The sequence below is a fragment of the Mustela erminea genome, chromosome 5 (genome assembly GCF_009829155.1).
Source record: "Mustela erminea isolate mMusErm1 chromosome 5, mMusErm1.Pri, whole genome shotgun sequence".
In the NCBI taxonomy this organism is placed as follows: domain Eukaryota; kingdom Metazoa; phylum Chordata; class Mammalia; order Carnivora; family Mustelidae; genus Mustela; species Mustela erminea.
This window is the reverse complement of record NC_045618.1, coordinates 61,483,605-61,496,040: the sequence shown is the minus strand read 5'-3', so window position 1 is coordinate 61,496,040 and position 12,436 is coordinate 61,483,605. Positions and strand designations below refer to the sequence as shown.

The following is a 12,436-nucleotide window of genomic DNA, read 5'->3' as shown; positions in this document are numbered from 1 at the left end:
CATGTTGGGAAAACTGAACAACCAACCACATGAAGAATGAAACTGGATCATTTCCTTACACCATACACAAAAACAGACTCAAAATGGATGACAGACCTAAATGCGAGACAGGAATCCATCAAAATCCTAGAGGAGAACACAGGCAGCAACTTCTTTGACCTTGGCCGCAGCAACTTCTTGACAGACACATCTCCAAAGGCAAGTGAAACAAAGGCAAAAATGAACTATTGGAACTTCATCAAGATAAAAAGCTTTTGCACAGCAAAGGAAACAGTTGACAAAACCAAAAGGCAACCAACAGAATGGGAGAAGGTATTTGCAAATGTCTTATCAGATAAAGGGTTACTGTCCAAAATCTATAAAGAACTCATCAAACTCAACACCAAAACAAACAACACCAAAAAAGAAAAAATGCCTTCAAGAAATGGGCAGAAGATATGAACAGACATTTCTCCAAAGAAGACATACAATGGCCAACAGACACATGAAAAGATGCTCAACATCACTTGGTATCAGGGAAATACAAATCAAAACCACAATGAGATACCACTTCACACCAGTCTGAATGGCTAAAATTAACAAGTCTGGAAACAACAAATGAGGGCAAGGATGTGGAGAAAGGGGAACCCTTTACACTGTTGGTGGGAATGCAAGCTGGTACAGCCACTCTGGAAAACAGAATGGAGATTCCTTGAAAAGTTGAAAATAGAGCTACTCTATGACCCAGCAATTGCACTAGTAGTTATCTACCTCAAAGATAACAAATGTAGTGATCTGAAAGGGCAACTGCATCCCGATGTTTATAGCAGCAGTGTCCACAATAGCCAAACTATGGAAAGAGCCCAGATGTCCACCAACAGATGAATGGATAAAGAAGATGTGGTATACACACACACACACACACACACACACACACACACTGAAATACTACTCAGCCATCAAAAAAATGAAATCTTGCCATTTGGAATGATGTGGATAGAACTAGAGGGTATTATGTTAAGCGAAATATGTCAACTGGACAAAGACCATTATCATACGATTTCACCCATGTGGAATTTAAGAAACAAAACAAAGGGGCATAGGCAAACAGAGGCAAAAATAAAACAAGATGAAATCAGAGAGGGAGAAAACCATAAGAGACTCTTAACCATAGGATAAAAACTGAGGGTTGCTATGGGCAGGTGGGATAGGATAACTGGGTGACAGGCATTAAGGAGAGCATGTGATACAATGAGCACTGGGTATTATATACAACTGAAGAATCACTGAACTCTACTCTGAAACTAGTAACATACTATGTGTTAATTGAATTTAAATAAAATTTTAAAAAATTAAAATTTAGAAAAAAAATTTTTTAAACCAATAGCAAACATCAACTTAATGGTGACTTTGATGATTTCCCTCTGAGATCAAACAAGTATGACACCTATTTCCAATTCTGTTCATCACCAAATCTCAGTAGTTCTATTTCCAATATATAGCCCAAATGCATTCACTGCTATCTTCAGTGCCTTCATCATAGTTTCAAGCTATCATTATCTCTCATGTAAACTACTGCAATATTCACCTCAATGGTCTCCCTACTTTTACTCTTATCTTCCATAGGCCCTTCTCTACATAGACAGTTACCTTCTTAAACATAAGTCACGTTTAAGAAACTCCTTACTTAAAACCATTTAATGGCTTCCAATGGCTTTCCATGGTAATGAGAATGAACTCTTCACCAGGATTTTAAAGCTCTCTAAGATCTGGCCTCTACTTGCCTTTCAGACTTCACATTCATCTCATGCCACTGTCTTCCTTATTATTCTAGCCACACTGAATATTCCTGTACACACTTGTTCCTGTACACACAAAGCTCTTTACTGAGCCACTGAATTTATATTTGCTATTCTCTCTTGGCAAAAAAAAAAAGCCAAGAAAAACACTTTTTGTAGCACTATGTATGTCTCTCTTTTTTTTTTTTAATATTTTATTTATTTATTTGACAGACAGAGACCACAAGTAGGCAGAGAGGCAGACAGAGAGAGAGGAGGAAGCAGGCTCCCCGCCGAGCAGAGAGCCCGATGTGGGGCTCAATCCCAGGACCCTGGGACCATGACCCGAGCCGAAGGCAGAGGCTTTAACCCACTGAGCCACCCAGGCGCCCTGTATGTCTCTTTTGTAACATTACCAAAACTGCAATCTCAAAGTCTGTTATGTAAATCAATTATTCCTGGTATTTCCCCAAACCACCTGTGCCCCAACAGTAAATTCAATTAGAATAAGGCTAGAATTATGTTCACCGTTATATTCTGAGAAACTAGCACATGCTTTGTAAATAATAGTTCAATAAATATTTGCTAAATGAGTAATTAAGAAACAAGAAACAATTATTTCAAATTACTTTTACAATTACTAATATGCATAGTTTTTCTCCTTTGGGGAATATTTTCAAATTCAGTGACATATTCAAAATTCACAGATAAAAATATTAAATGCTATCAAATCAGGATCACTTGGACATCTTCACTGTTTGAAATAGTCATTGAACATCATTCCTGTCTAACCTGTAAACCAGTTGACATTTAATTAAGTGATGAGATTCAAAGCTTATTGAAATCCTCCTTTAAAAAAAAAATTTCTTGGGGTGCCTGGGTGGCCCAGTGGGTTAAAGCCGCTGCCTTCGGCTCAGGTCATGATCCCAGGGTCCTGGGGACCGAATCGGAGCCCGAATCGGGCTCTCTGCTCAGCGGGGAGCCTGCTTCCTCCTCTCTCTCTGCCTGCCTCTCTGCCTACTTGTGATCTCTGTCTGTCAAATAAATAAATAAAATCTTTTTAAAAAATTCTATTTATTATATAACTGTAAGTTCCACCATCAACAGAAATAGGGTACCCCAGATCACCATGTTAAACTTCATTTGTAAAATGCTTTTATTGTTGAACTCTTGGTCACTGCCACATTAACAAATTACTGATTGGTTCTAAAACTGTGCACCTGGCACCCAGGGGTTCTACGGCATACTCATAGAAGTATCTTGGGATATTTTAAATTTTTGAGAGAAATAGCAATTTTTGACATCTGTCATGCACCAGTGTGAACTACTAGCTCAAAATAGTACCTCTTTGTATTACATTCATTTTGATAATATATTATTGCAAAGCTGGATTTTTGGCAGTTGTTATGATATGAAGCAAGTACTTTTTATCAGTGTGGTACTGGAAATGAGGGTGGCAGTGTCCTATATGACTCCAAGATTTGAGAAGTTGTGTAGTGTTCAAGAGGCACACATAGCCAATTAGTAAATAACTGTGATGATTTAAGCATAAAATAAAAATATTGTTTTTTTCTTTCAATTATGCATACTTTTTTCAAAGGGCTACTAAACATTAGGACATAAATTTATTTCAACTTAATAACTTTTTAAATTATTTGGACGTACCGACTTAATAAATGGAATTGTTAGTTATTTCTTTTGATCCAAGGGCACCAATGAGCCAAAAAAGTTTGGGAATTACAGTCTAAATAATCCAAAACACTTCAAACTACAGATACTGGGCCAGAGTCCTTAAGAGGGTTTTTTGTTTCGTTTGTTTTGTTTTACATTTTGAATGGGTTACAGAAAACAAAACAAAAAACAAAGAAGAACATGCAACAGAGACCATGCTGGTGACCACGTAGACTGCAAAACCTGAAATATTTATATCTGGCTCTTTGGCTACTCCTGCATTTACACTACCAATTTCTAAGGTTAATGTATTCCATTGTGCCCACTGATAAAGGTCTCTAGACCTATGCTATCTGATACAGTAGCAACTCAAATTTAAGTTAAATGAAATAAAACTTAAAATTCAGTTGTTTAGGCACAATTAGCCACATTTCACGTTGTCATTTGACTAGTGGGGAACCATGCTGGACAGTGCAAATATAAACCATTACCATTTTCACTGAAAGTTTTATTAGACAGCACTATCAATATCTAGATTATCTTCTACTATGCTCTCTTATTCAGTATCAGGCATGTCACTGATACTACCACTCCATACATTTTTGTATCTATTTGTCATCTTGTAAACATTTCCAGCCATTCGCATAGTGAAGAACTGAACCCAGTCTTTACTTAGCAACATCTTAAATTGACTCATCGCCATCATGTATCCTTCCCTTCAAGTTCCACCTCAAATGCCCCTTTCTCTACAAAGCCTCTTTTAGTTTCCAGGGCCAAAAGCATCAAATCAGTGCTCCCTTTTATGTGCTCCCATACCACCTTACAATGTCCTATAATCCTTTACATTGTTTTGCATCATAGCTATTTGTGAATGTTAATCATTTTCTCTTCTGGACTGAAAATTCCTCCAGATTAGGGTCTCTGAGTCATTCGCTCCCGGCCCTAGCACAAGACAAGGAACCCAATAAATACCTGAGGAATTCGATTGATCCAATTCAAATGAAATACAAACTTCAATCTTAATATCTGGGGTAAGCTCTGCTCTGGTTTTCTCCGTCATATCGACAAATTTATCTCTAAAATTCCAATCGGCAATGTTTGAGAATTTTTTTTCTTAAACTCAATATTGAGATAAGCAGCAAGAAAAAGAGTCTTTAATAAGCTCCGAGCTATAGTGGCCACAAGGAGATATTTTTAAAAACTCTTCTGTGGTTAATACTGGCTTTATTTGTTAATGTTACTGTAACTGCTGGAAACCGAATGTCTGTTCAGTGCTGCCAGTAAACAAACTACGACCTGACGAACGCTTAAAACCACTCAACGCTGTCACTTCATTTACAGCTAAGAAACGACCGAGTCGGAAATACAAACCGTCGGGAGTCCACTAGGGAAGGGGTGCGAGGCACCGTGCGGGAGCCCTGACAGAAGATGGCGGGGCGGGACGAAGCCGACCCGCAATCCGAGCAGGCCGGAGGGGCTCAGGTGTGGAGGGAAAAGTGCTAGGGAAGAGGAAGGAGCACAAAGTGCAGGCTCGGGTAGGCAAAAAGCCCCACAACCCGGCAAAAACTTCTACTCTGGGCCCAGAGCTTTCGGAGGCCGCCGGGCGGAGGGAGCGTCTCCACGTCCCACCACCGAGCCTTCAGAGCGCCCAGAAAAAAATTAATGCCCACCTCCATCACCCCCCCACACACACACCCGGGAGCCTGGAACGAAAGGGTCATTCTCTTTACCCACCGCAGTCCAGCTTCTTGACAAAGGCTGCTCAGACTTGTTTGGGGTCCGCGCGCTCCTCAGAGAGCAAGTCAGCTGCGGCCCACCGACAAACCTCGCTACGCCCAGACTATTTCAGGGAAGCATTCAAATCTAACCGCCTAGCTGTTGCACATGCGCAAAACCGCTCTACGCGGCGGCTCCGCCCCTTAGACTCCGGAGCAATCCTCTTCCCGACTCCTTTAAACAAACTGCCTTCCTCCTGCTCTGTATATAAATTTTATTTCCTTAAAGCCTATCTCATTTTCCACCGAATTTTTCTTTGTCCCACCCCATTGTAGAGCCCTCACATCATGGCAGCAGCCATCTTCTTTTGATTACTTGCTGTAAAAATGATCAGATATTTGTTTCCGTACAAAATGGCGGCCTCCATAACGTTGCGTCACATCCCCCCAGTATTACTCCCTATAGCTACCAGGAAGCAGAAGGTTTCTGGGACGAGGTGGCCGAGTGGTTAAGGCGATGGACTGCTAATCCATTGTGCTCTGCACGCGTGGGTTCGAATCCCATCCTCGTCGAACGTAGCTTTTGCTTCAAAAGGACGTAAATTTATTTGCGATTGAAAATACTTGATTATTCCAGTTACTGTTTACTAGTGGATTTACTCTGGCAGGGTCAATATCTGGTTTGAGGTGTTTGGAAGGTAGCTTTTGGAGCATTCTAACGTCGCAGATAAACACGAGAGAAAGAAACATCCCAGATGTGTGTGCTTGATTTAGTATCTTTTTATATGAAGTAAACAACAGTGCTTAGAATTCCATGTTAATTAACCTAGCTTCTGAGTGAGGAACTTGAGTTATCATAAACCCTTACCCCGTGGTTTTTAATACCTGTCCTTGTTATGACATACCAGGTTTTCACTGCAAAAGCTACTATAAAACAGTGTTCAAGATTCCCTTCCAGTCCCCAGCAGGTTGCACGTGCTCAAAAAAAGTACACACTGGGAAATATTAAAAAGATGTTGACGACATGCAGAAACTTAGCAATGTCTAGAAGCCAGAGACTGAGAACCCGAAAAATGGCTACCTTAACCACGGAAGAAAAGTGTTAAGCCTGTTCTTTTATTTAAACAGAGAGGGAGGCACAGGGGACAGAAATAGAATAGAGGGGTTCTCCTCTTCAAAGGTAATCAGGCAGATTCATTCAACTCATATTTAGCCAGTATTTAGCCAGTATTTATTTATTTATTTATCCAGTATTTATCCAGTATTATCTACAGCACCACAATGAAATGCATCACTTTAACTCATCATAACCCTATGATCATGATAGACATTTTTATTACTCCTTTTTACAGATGAGGACACTGGAAGATAAACTTGTCCTAGGTTATACAGTTTCTATAACTGTATAAGAAAGGGCAGTGTATGTAATCCAAGTCTGTCGAGCTCTGCTGGGTCTTAACCACCATCCAATATGGTGCTGGAGATTAGCCTTTAGTGCTCATTTATCCCTTGCAGAAATGATTTACATGTCCTCTCTCCCACGTGGCCGTGCACACTGCAGAGTGCCGTAGAACCTGGCACCTGGCTGGTGTTTCTGCAAGCTTTGCGGCCCTGAGAAAAGGCAAAAGCCCCTGCTCCACTGGTTCATCCCTCACTTAAATCCAAATCCCTTAGAGATATTGATGCCGCTCTGTGTTGAGGGCTTTGGGTTGCTCCAACACCTGTCTTCAGCCTTGCTCTCCAATCCATTTGCCACCCTGCTATTAGGAAGTGTTACTATCCCAGTTCCACACACTCATAAAGAGTTCATGGATATTCAATTGGTTATTCAGTTGGAGGAAAAAGTGCATCTTTATTTTCACTAATCTATCATTGAAAGCACTGCCCTCAATAAAGGTAAGCAATGAACTATAGTAATATTAACCTTACCTGTAATTTTGTTACCAACAGAAATCACAGATACATTTATATTCCATTACCTGCTCATCACTACTTCAAAATAATAGTTATTAGATCTGCCATTATCTTGTAAAGTTATGCATTCCTAAGTACATACAGTATTATATCACAGATTTTAAAAATATTTCAGTAACTGTATTCCAACATAATCATTTCCTTTGTATTCCAACAAACTTAATTTTATGTATTTAAAAACAGCATTCTGAGAAGCAACCAAATGACTTCACCAGACTGCCCAAGAGGTCTATGTCACCAAAAAAGTTAAGAACCTCTGACACTTTTCTAAAGTGTCCTGAACATACCAATATTCACTTGTTCTGAACTAGGCTTAGCTCTCTATACCTAAGACCTATGCTATTCCTACTCCTCTCCCTGGAACATGTTTTTGCTCCCCTGCACCTCCTTCCCATTCACCACTGCCTGCCTGGCTCCTGCTTCTCCTTCAGATCTTGGCTTAGACATCATCCCCATCAACAAATCTCCCTTTGCCCTGCAACCCTCAGCTCCGTGTTAGATTCTCTGCAATTAGTCCATGTACTCTCTCTTGCTCTGGGCCTTTGCAGTCCTCCTGGATACTCCTGGGCTGCTCTCCTCCTGCCTCCTGGTTACTACCCCAGCAGTTGCCAGACAATATTTAAATGGACTATTAGGACTGCAACCTCTCTAAAGACTGGCAAGACTGCATCATTTCTCTGAGTTTTGTCTGCTTCCTGCGGCTACGGCTTCGTATGGAAAACTGATAAGATCTATCAATGTGTCCAGTCTGTACAAATAAAAAGTGAGTGGATTACTTTTCCAAAGGAACATCTTCAGCTGTAGAAATTCTGAAAATATAAAGCACCGGAAGTGTCTAGAGAAAAAAAAAAAAAACTTGTGAGTGGAAGTTCACTTTTATGTTCTTCAGTTCTTCACCTGTATTCATGCTTAGATCATTTGTGGTTTCTTCCATATGAAATTGCAGTGATACTTGCAATGACAGTTCAGTGTTTTGCATTTCTATAATCTCTTCACCTGTAAGAATTGTGCTTACTTTTAACTTTTTCTAAAAAAAAAAAAAAAGGGCTGAGGGGGACCTTGGATTAATAATGGAAAGATACATTTGTAGTAAGGCAGTAAAAATGTTAGAGGCGCCACCTACTGGCGCAGCTGCAACTACAAGACTTGGGCAAGATACTTCTAGAGAAATGGCTGCTACCTTTGGAAAGATCTAGATTACTTGCCCAAATTTGTCAACAAACTTTGGATCAGGGAAACCATTCTCCATCAACACCAGGGTTCTTCTTCACAAGGCCTATCCTGAACTACTGCAGGGTTTCTCACCCTCTGGAAGACCACAAGAGAAAAATCATGACATAATCAAAGATGCTACCAAGGTATACCAGCTTCTTTACTTCTTCAGGGCCAGGGAGTGGGCCTTCATTCTCCAAGTCCAGCTTCAGGAAGACCTACTGTGTTCAGAGAATGAGGTGCTCTGGGAAGAACTGTTGAGTGTTGCTGACCAGTGATGGACAGCAGCCCTTCTAGGACATAGCTTTGAAGGAAGAATTGAAATCCAAAGAATTTGGTTTTCCTTTGGGGGTTTTTGTTTTGTTTTGGTGCACCTCCAGTTTGTTTCTTAATTCCTGCAAGAAAAACCCAGACCTTGTGCTGCAAAGCTTGTTTTAGAGAGCAGGCAATGACAGAAGTGAGTACAGTCTGTTCCTACCTTTAGGAAGTATGGTCTCACTGGAAAACCATTTCTGGGAAAACAGTCATGACAAGGCCTGAAGAAGTTCAAGGGTGAATCAAGGTATTCTTTGTGATTGAGACACCAACTAAAAACATTTTTCTTTGCCCATATCATTCCGAGCTGCATTCTGTCACATGAAAGCATGCCCTTTGTTGTAACAGCCTCTGGGAATGCCTACTCAGTTGAAAATGAAATGTTTTCATATTAAAGATCTATAGAGGGGTGCCTGGGTGGCTCAGTTGGTTAAGTGTCTGTCTTCAGCTCAGGTCATGATCCCAGGGTCCTGGGATGGAGCCCCACATCGGGCTCCCTGCTCACTGGGGAGGCTGCTTCTCCCTCTGCGCCCCTCTCCTCCTTTCTCTTGCTATCTCTTTCTGTGTCAAATAAATAAAATCTTAAAAAACAAAACAAAACAAAAAACCTATAGAACAAGGAACCTGGGTGATTCACTCAGTCAAGTGTCTGCCTTTGGCTCAGGTCATGATCCCAGGGTCCCAGAATCAAATCCCTCATCAGGATCCTTGCTCAGCAGGGAGCCTGCTTCTTCCCCTGACTACTGTTCCCCCTGCTTGTGCTCTTTCTCTCTCTGATATATAAATAAAATCTTAAAAAAAAAAAGATCAATAGAGGAAAAACTGAAATCCAGTTTATAGTAACTGAAAGACAACATGAATAAATGACAATAGATTCAGGGAACTGGAGAGTAACACCTACTATATCCCCTCGCCTTGTGTCTTCTGCTGAGGTAGTTCTGGATAGTTAGCAAACAACCAGTTACACCTTAACTTCTCATCACATTGAGGAAGAGCAATGCCCCAGATTTCTAAATTCTAAAATTTCCATTTGAAATCTTCCAGAAAGTAGTAAAACTGGATCAAATCCAACTCCAAAAGGGTGAAATCAATGGATGAAGGCAAGACCTGAGGATGTGACCAATGATTCCATGGAATTAGAAACAGAAGTAATTGGTTTTTTTTTTATTGTGATACTATAGGGCAGTAAGCATTTTATATTTCTCTTTGGGTCATTGACTCTGAGAAATTTTTCCTCCTCTAGATTTCTCAAAGATCTTGATTTTCTTGAAATTCTTATCTAAATGTTTTGATTTATGTTTACCGATTCTTTTAGTAAATGAACACTTTAGAAGTGTTACTGATGGACAAACAAAGGCTACATTTGTTCTGAATTATGACAGCATATGAGTGACTAAAATGGACTATTACGAGAGACCCAGTCATCTCAATTATCAACTTTCTGTTGATAACTAATTTAGCTATGGATTTAGAATCTGATTTTTAAATTCTTGAATGACACAGAACTTAACATGTGAAAAAAATTTTTTTTTCCCTAGCTTTTAAAAAGTTGAGTGGTAGGGGGCCTAGATGCCTTGGTTGAGCATCTGACTCTAGATTGGCTTAGGTCATGACCTCAGGGTCATGAGATCAAGCTCCACATTGGCTCTGCACTCACCAGGGAGTCAGCTTGAGATTCTTGCTCTCACTCTGCCTTCCTATCCAGCGTTCTCTCTCTCTCTCTCTCTCTCTCAAATAAATAAATAAATAAATAAATAAAACTTTAAAAAAGTTTGAGGGGTACCTGGGCTCAGTTAATGAAACATGTGACTCATCTTCGGATTGTGGGTTTGAACACCAGTTTGTGTGTAGAGATTACTTAAAGATAAAAATCTTTTAAAAAAGAGGACGCCTGGTTGGCTCAGTGGGTTAAGCCACTGCCTTTGGCTCAGCTCATGATCTCAGGATCCTGGGATGGAGTCCCACATTGGGCTCTCTGCTCAACAGGGAGCCTGCTTCCCTCTCTCTCTCTGCCTGCCTCTCTGCCTACTTGTGATCTCCCTCTGTCAAATAAATAAATAAAATCTTAAAAAAAAAAGTCTTTTAAAAAAGAAAAGTTGAAATAGGTCCTGGACAATGGTTTCTGTATACTCATTGAAAAGATCACTGCCAATAAACTCTCCGTCTGACGACTGTCAGCAATCATATTTGGTATAACGTAGCAAGTAACAGAGGCAGCCTTTATTTTAGCATCATGGACTAAATTACAAAATTGTCACGCAGTTCTGTAGACTAGAAGTCTGAGGTTAAGGTGTCAACAGGGTGAATCTGTTCCATGACATTTTGCTAGATTCTGGTAGTTTGCTGTAGGTTAATCCTCACAATTTTGCCTCAATTTTAATTCTGGGAAATTGAGCATTTAGGATAGGATATAAAGCTACTCTTTTTTTTTTAATATTTTATTTATTTTATTTGACACAGAGAGAGAGATCACAAGTAGGCAGAGAGTCAGGCAGAGAAAGAAGGGGAAGCAGGCTCCTCCCCGCTGAACAGAGAGCCTGATGCGGGGCTCGATCCCAGGACCCTGAGATCATGACCTGAGCCGAAGGCAGCGGCTTAATCCACTGAGCCGCCCAGGCGCCCCTAAAGCTACTCTTTAATAATTCTTTTTTTTTTTTTAAAGATTTTATTTATTTATTTGACAGAGAGAGATCACAAGTAGGCAGAGAGGCAGGCAGAGAGAGAGAGGAGGAAGCAGGCTCCCCGCTGAGCAGAGAGCCCGATGCGGGACTCGATCCCAGGACCCTGAGATCATGACCTGAGCCGAAGGCAGCGGCTTAACCCACTGAGCCACCCAGGTGCCCCATACTCTTTAATAATTCTTAAATTACCTTCAACATTTACAATGTTATAAAGTTTACAGGAAAAAGAACCCCCAAAAAGTGTAATTTATTATTTACTTGAATTACTTAAGTATTTTTAAAAATCTGTCTGGGGTGCCTGGATGGCTCAGTCAGTTAAGCATCCAACTCTTGGTTTTGGCTCAGGTCATGATCTCAGAGTCTTGGGGTCAAGCCCCATACTGAGCCCTGTGTCCAGCTCCATGCTCAGCGTGGAGTCTCTTGAGATTCTTTCTCTTTCTCTCCAGCTCATGTTGTTTCTCTCTCGTTGTCAAATAAATAAATAAACTCTTAAAAAAAAATCTATGTCTGGATGCCATGATAAAGTGTTAGGAAATGCAAGGCACAGAGCTCTCTATGTCTGAAAGCATGCCAGATCTAGAACACCAAAGCCATAAACTGCTTTTAGATCCCTGGTTTTTTTTTTTTTTTTTTTTTAATGATGAAGAGCAGTGTTTGGATCTGCTAAGGTATATTAAAGTGGCCACTTTCAGAAATTATTATATATTGCTTATCATTATATTCCCCCAAATACCAGACAAATGGTATGGTGCTCTCTATCCCTGGTGAAAGTGATCTGTGGCCTAAGCACTTGAGAGTGGTACCACCAGCTACACAGAGGTCAGATAGACCTTAGGCATTATATGGTGGGTGACTAAAAGAGGAGAGTTACTATTTCAGAGATTACCAAAGGTTAAACAAAGGGAGAGAAGTCTTCTAACAGTTTTTATTTAAATTTTTTATCTTGAAAGATATTATACAATGATACAATACATATATATGTAATATAAAGTGTGTACAATTTAAAGGAACACTAATAAAACCAATGCCATGTAAACATGACCCAGCTTAAAAAATAGAACATTGATGGTACCTTTGAAGCTTTCCATGTGCCCCTCCCTGCTGCTATCCT

General features: G+C 40.2%; 1 protein-coding gene and 1 non-coding gene across 3 annotated transcripts in view; one reads left to right on the top strand and one right to left on the bottom strand.

Moving 5' to 3' along the window:
* Positions 1 to 5,497, bottom strand: part of KNL1 (kinetochore scaffold 1) — a 75,995-nt gene extending 70,498 nt beyond the window's left edge. For both annotated transcript variants that reach the window (XM_032343301.1, XM_032343302.1), the window contains exon 1: positions 5,163 to 5,497. The gene's annotated coding sequence lies outside the window, so the exon portion shown is untranslated. The remainder of the gene's footprint in view (positions 1 to 5,162) is intronic.
* Positions 5,498 to 5,634: 137 nt separating this feature from the next.
* TRNAS-GCU lies at positions 5,635 to 5,716 on the top strand. Its single transcript has one exon. It is a non-coding gene; the product is annotated as a tRNA-Ser (tRNA).
* The last annotated feature ends 6,720 nt before the right edge of the window (positions 5,717 to 12,436 follow it).